This window comes from Mirounga angustirostris, unplaced genomic scaffold (genome assembly GCF_029215605.1).
Source record: "Mirounga angustirostris isolate CCGP_5_RB_7025 unplaced genomic scaffold, mMirAng1.0.hap1 SCAF_2, whole genome shotgun sequence".
Taxonomy (NCBI): domain Eukaryota; kingdom Metazoa; phylum Chordata; class Mammalia; order Carnivora; family Phocidae; genus Mirounga; species Mirounga angustirostris.
In genome coordinates this window covers 199,544,408-199,550,664 of record NW_026991710.1, presented here as the reverse complement: position 1 = coordinate 199,550,664, position 6,257 = coordinate 199,544,408, and the positions used below count along the sequence as shown (strand labels likewise).

General features: G+C 37.7%; 1 non-coding gene across 1 annotated transcript; it reads left to right on the top strand.

The window, feature by feature from the left end:
• Window positions 1–5,938: 5,938 nt before the first annotated feature.
• On the top strand, window positions 5,939–6,040 carry LOC123849122 (U6 spliceosomal RNA). Its single transcript, XR_006791960.1, has one exon. It is a non-coding gene; the product is annotated as a U6 spliceosomal RNA (small nuclear RNA).
• Window positions 6,041–6,257: the final 217 nt, after the last annotated feature.

The window sequence follows — 6,257 nt, the reverse complement described above, 5'->3', positions numbered from 1 at the left end:
GCTGATGTCTGCACCTGCAGCGATCCCCGCCAGGCCACCCCCATTCATTAAACCTTCTGCTCTTTCTCCCAGAAGACCTCCGTTACTAGCACAGATAAAACAGCAGTGCTCCTTCCCTTCAGCCTTTGCTTTATCCCTGGTTTTATCTTGTTGACAAAACGTGTATGTTATCTGTTTGCAGGTTTATGTCTTCACCCACTGGGTTAGAAATTTGGTGGACAGTGGATATTTGTGTGTGTCCAAACCTCTATTTCCAGTGCTGAAAGCAGTGCAGAGGTTACAGCAAGAGGGCCACACATAAGCACTCTATGAATGGCACCTGTGAAGATTCTCACCTTACACTTGAGTGAAAGTATGGCTTTGAGGTCATGTAACTTGCTCACAGATTGAATTCAAACAGCTCTACCTTACCCCAAATCCTCAAAACTGCTCCTTTCACTGTCCCTCACCATTGGGTGATCTTTTCACACAATTATGAACCAAATAAAGTATGGGATTGTGAATGTCCACAATAGCCAAACTGTGGAAGGAGCCAAGATGCCCTTCAACAGATGAATGGATAAAGAAGATATGGTTCATATATATAATGGAATATTACTCAGCCATCAGAAAGGATGAATACCCACCACTTGCGTCATCATGGATGGAACTGGAGAGGATTATGCTAAGTGAAATAAGTGAAGCAGAGAAAGACAATTATCATATGGTCTCACTCATATGTGGAACATAAGGAATAGTGTGGAGGACCACAGGGGAAGGGAGGGAGAACTGAATGGGAAGAAATCAGAGAGGGAGACAAACGATGAGAGACTCTGGACTCTGGGAAACAAACAGGGTTACAGAAGGGAGTGGGGTGGAGGGATGGTGTAACCAGGTGATGGATATTAAGGAGGGCATGAGTTGTGATGAACACTGGGTGTAATACACAACTAATGAATTGTTGAACACTACATCAAAAACTAATGATGTACTATATGTTGGCTAATTGAACATAATAATAAAAACTTTAAAAATAAAGAAAAAAAGGCTATATAACATTCTGAAAATAAGAGTCTCTGGCCCTCTCTTTATTACAAAAGGAAAAGGAAAGAAAATACCTATAGAACATGATGGAAAACTCAAGTTGTGTCAAGCTACCTTGAGAATCCAATGGACAATTTTCCCTAATCAAACCATTAGAAAATGATTTCCTTTAAATCAGCCACAATCACATCACGCTCAGATGGTAACTCTTCTGTTCTATATACCTCATTCCTAGACTGAGAAACCACCTCTAAATCTTTCTTATATACATATATGAAACAAAATAGTGCTGTACTGTAGTAATCCCTGTTGCGTATAGCACAGTGCTTTCTTCTAAGTGGACTTTTCCCTGGTTTGAGTTGTTTGTAAACTTGTTTACTGCAGACAGAGGTCTCCCACTTGGAAATTAAGCTGAATTGCAGGCAGCACAATGATGGCTTAGTCTTGAGAAAAATGCCATCCCCCAATGTTTCAGAATTATTAAACTCTGAATTTTAACCAACATCTCCTGATTTAACTCACATACAAAGCAACTCTCTCATTGGACAGCACAGCAAAGGGAGCTAATTAAATTAGGTACTAGCAGTTTTTGTTATAAATACCTGGAGATTTTGCCTCACATTGGTGCTATACACTGAATCTCCTTAAAAACAAAAGGTCTTATTTTTAGACACAGCTTAACATCATTTTTTAAAGTTGAAATTTGTTCCTAATCATCTACTTCTGTATTTGTGCATGCATATTATTTATTTTACTTTGCCCCACATCCTTTTAAGAAAATCAACCAGACGTTTTTTATTCCCTATAGAAATTCCTTTAGAGTTATATTATTATGAAGCATTTCAATCCTAAGGGTTCTGATTGACCTTAACATCCATACTTAGCCCTTATTGATCAACTAGTATTTGTCAGGTACTGTCCTAAGTTCTTTAGTATTATTTATTTTTCTTTTTTCTTCAGCTTTATTGAGATATAATTGGCACACAAAATCTGCACATAATTAATGCATACAATTTAATGAGTTTGGTCATAGGCATACTCTCATGTTACTATCACCACAATCAAGGTAATAAGCATTTCCATCACTTCCAAAAGTATCCTTGTTCCCACCCCCTTCTTTGCAGGAAAAACACTTAACACAAGATCTATCCTCTTAATAAATTTTTAAGTGCCCAATATTTTATTGTTAACTACAGGAACTATGGTGTACAGCAAATCTCTGAAACATACTCATCTTGTATATCCATAATTTTATACCCATTGAACAAGAATTGTCCATGTTGTCCTCTCCCCAGCCCATGATAATCATCATCAAATTGTCTACTTCCATACCTGTGAATATTTTAGATGCCTCATTTAGGAGGAATCATGCATTATTCACAATAGCCAAAATATGGAAACAAACCAAAGGTGCATGGGCAGATGAATGACTCATTTACTAAAGATGACACAGTCTATCCATACAACAAAAAATTATTCAGCCTTAAAATAGAAGGAAATCCTTCCATTTGCAGCAACATGGATGAACCTGGAAGACATTATGTTAAGTACGTCAGTCACTTTAGTTCTTTAGCATTATTTTTTCCCTCACAACTCTGAAGGTAAGTATTCCATTCTGATTTCATTCCACAAATACTTTTGAGCATCTGCTACGTCCCAAACAAAGTTCTAGGATTGGCTATAAAATAGTGAATGAAACAGACACAGCCCCTGCCCTTACTTGTCTTCTAGTGCAGTGTCAGAAGCAACAAACAAATCAATGACTGTTTGCATGTCCCATGGTGGCAGTAATGTGGAGAAACACCAATCTGGGGTAATGGGTATAGAAGAAAGGAAGGTGTTTGCTCCCAGACAAGGCTGAACACAGATCTATAGCACATGGCGAGTAAGCCTGCACATATCTGAGAGGAGATCATTTCAGACAAAGAAGGCAAAGGACTGAGACAGACAGTGTGCTTGACGTGTTTGAGAAACTACGAGGACACTGATGAGCTGGGGCAGTGTGGAGTGGGAGCAGCAGGGCATGGGATCAAGGAGTGATGGGGGAGGTTTACACAGAGCCTTGAAGAATATCATTAGGACTTTTGATTTTTTACTGAGACAGATGACAAGTCACTGGAAGGTTTTGAGTGGAGGAGTGATGTACAGTAACTTTAAAAAAGAATCACTCCAGGGGCACCTGGGTGGCTCAGTCAGTTAAGCATCTGCTTTCGGCTCAGGTCAGGATCTCAGGGTCCTGGGATCCAGCCCCGCATCGGGCCCTCTGTTCAGCGGGGAGTCTGCTTCTCCCTCTGCCTGCCTCTCTCTCTCTCTCTCTCTCTGACAGATAAATAAATAAAAATCTTTAAAAAAATAAAAATAAAAAGAATAACTCCAGTTTCTGTGTTGATAATACACTGAACAAGGGCAAAAACAAAAGTAAGAAAATCAGTTAGGAGAGAATTGCAATAATTCAGGTTGCTGAGACCTCTATTGTGATTAATAGTAGAGGTGGTGGAAGGTTGGATACTGCCTATGATGAGTAGAGTATATATAGAGAATATATATACACACACACACACACACACACACACATATATATATGAGTAGAGATAGATGTTGAGTATGAGAGATAGAGTAGAGTTAGAAATAACTATAAAGTGTTTTAGCTTAAGGAGCTGAAAGACAAATTACCAAGAAGATGTTAGGAACAGGTTTTGGAGAGAAGATATAGGTCTGTTTTGGACGTTATGTTTGAAATGCCTACTGAATATGTAAATGGAGATGTGAAGTAGACAATTAGATGTATGCATGTGGAGTTCAGAGGAGAAATCTGACTAAAGAAATTTTTGGAAGAGGTCAACCTATAGACTATAGGATTTCAAGCTACAAGATAGAGTGAATATCAATGGGAAAAAGAGCAGACCTTGAGATGTCCAATATTCAAGGGTGAGGGACACTAAGTGGCATCAGTAAAGGCACTGAGGAGGCAAGAGTAACCAGGAGGAGAACCATCAAATGGTGTCCAAGGCGGCAGTGAAGGCAGTGTTCAGAGAGGAAGACGTGATCAGCTGTGTCAAGTGTTATGGACAGGTCAAGGTGTACAACTGAGTATGGACCAGCAAATCTGACTACCTGGCCATAGACTATGGACCTGCTTAGAGTTAGTTTGGAGTGGTGTGGGGGAAGGGCAGGAGCTTAATTAGATTGGGCTCAAGAAAGACCAGGGAAGGCTTGGACATAGGTAATATAACCAACTTTTAGAAGTTTTTTTTTTTTTTTCCTAAAGAGAAAGAAACAATTTCAAGAAAAGAATGTCCAGAAATGTACTACTCCAAGATGTCCTAGTTAGTAAAATATAAATATGGATATCTTTGTGTATCAGTATCACTTTATATATAATCTGAAAATATTTAAAATATCTGACTTCTCTCCTCTCTCATATGTCACCTTGATTCTTCCTTATTTATTTTTCCTTTTTCTCTCTCAGAGAAATTTATCAAGGTAGTATAAAGTTAATTTCAATAAATAAATAAATAATAAATAAGTTAATTTCAAAATATAGTATTCTGTGAAAGTGATCTTTGCCTAAGACCTTAACTTTTAACAAACCCTAGTAAATTATCTCTCACTTGTTACTTATAATAGGCTATAGTGAATGGCCCCATTCCTAGCATACAGGAGCAGATAAAATATTGCATGTATGTATATGTACATATATGTTAATATTTATGTATTTTTTATTTTTTTAAAAGATTTATTTATTTATTTGAGAGAGAGAGAGAGTGGGCAGCAGTGGTGAGGGACAGAGAGTCTTAAGCAGGCTCTGTGTTCAGTGTGGAGCCCAACCCAGGGTTCTCTCTCATTACCTGAGTTGAAGCCAAGTGTTAGAGCTTAATCCACTATGCCACCCAGGCGACCCATGTGCTTTTTTTTATTTTAATGAGGAAGCTGGTCTTAAGGATTTTCAAGTGCCCTTTGTCTTTAGTATTCTATATCTATCAAGTAAAATTATATATTTTTCCTGGTATTTAATAATCCTTTTACAAAGAAAAACCCATGAAACATAAATAGCTATTTTTATCAGAAAAAAATATATCCTCATGAATTTATAAATCAAAATGGATTAGCCTCACATTTAACAACATAATGTTTAAATCATTCTGGCCGGACAGACTACATATCTGCGTTCCTTAATTAAAAAAAAAAAAAAAACTTATTCAAAAATGGAGAAGTTTTTTTTTTTAAAGATTTTATTTATTCATTTGAGAGAGAGAGAGAGACAGAGAGAGCACAGTCTGGGGGAGAGGCAGAGGGAGAGGAGAAGCAGACTCCCCACTGAGCTGGGAGCCCTACTCAGGGCTCTATCCCAGGACCTGGAGATCAGATGCTATCCCAGACCCGAAGGCAGATGCTTAATCATCTGAGCCACCCAGGCACTCCTGGAGAGTTATTTTTTATTGAAAGATTTATTTATTTGTTTGAGAGCGAGAGAGAGTGCATGTGTGCTCATGAGTGGGAGTAGGGGCAGAGGAAGAGATTCTTAAAGCAGACTCCCTGCTGAGTGTGCAGCCCTACGCAGGACTCAATGTCATGACCCATGAGATCATGACCTGAGCTGAAACCAGGAATTGGACACTTAACCTACTGAGCCACTTAAATGCCCCAACAATGGAGAGTTATATATAGTGATAGAAAGCATATATATATATATATATAGTATTCTGTGAAAGTGATCTTTGCCTAAGACCTTAACTTTTAACAAACCCTAGTAAATTATCTCTCACTTGTTACTTATAATAGGCTATAGTGAATGGCCCCATTCCTAGCATGGAATATATATATATATGCTTAACTTAAGCCCCATTCCTAGCATGGAATATATATATATATGCTTAACTTAAGCTCACTATGTTGTATTTTTATCATTTGGTGCATGCTTTAGCAGCATATTTACTAAAATTGGAACAATCAAGAGAAGACTAGCATGGCTCCTAAACAGGATAACATGCACATCCAGGAAATGTCCCATATTTTCTTAATGAACAAAACAAGAAGCTTGACAAGAAACTACCAATCATCAAAACAAACCAAACAAATAACAAAACTCCTAGAGTTGAAATGTACAATAATTGAACTAAAGAATTCAATAGTTTCAAAGTAGACAACCAGATAGAAGAAACAATCAGAAATTTGAAGGATAAGACATTGGAAATTACCCAATCAGAGGAAAAAAAAGAAAAAAAAAAAGGAGT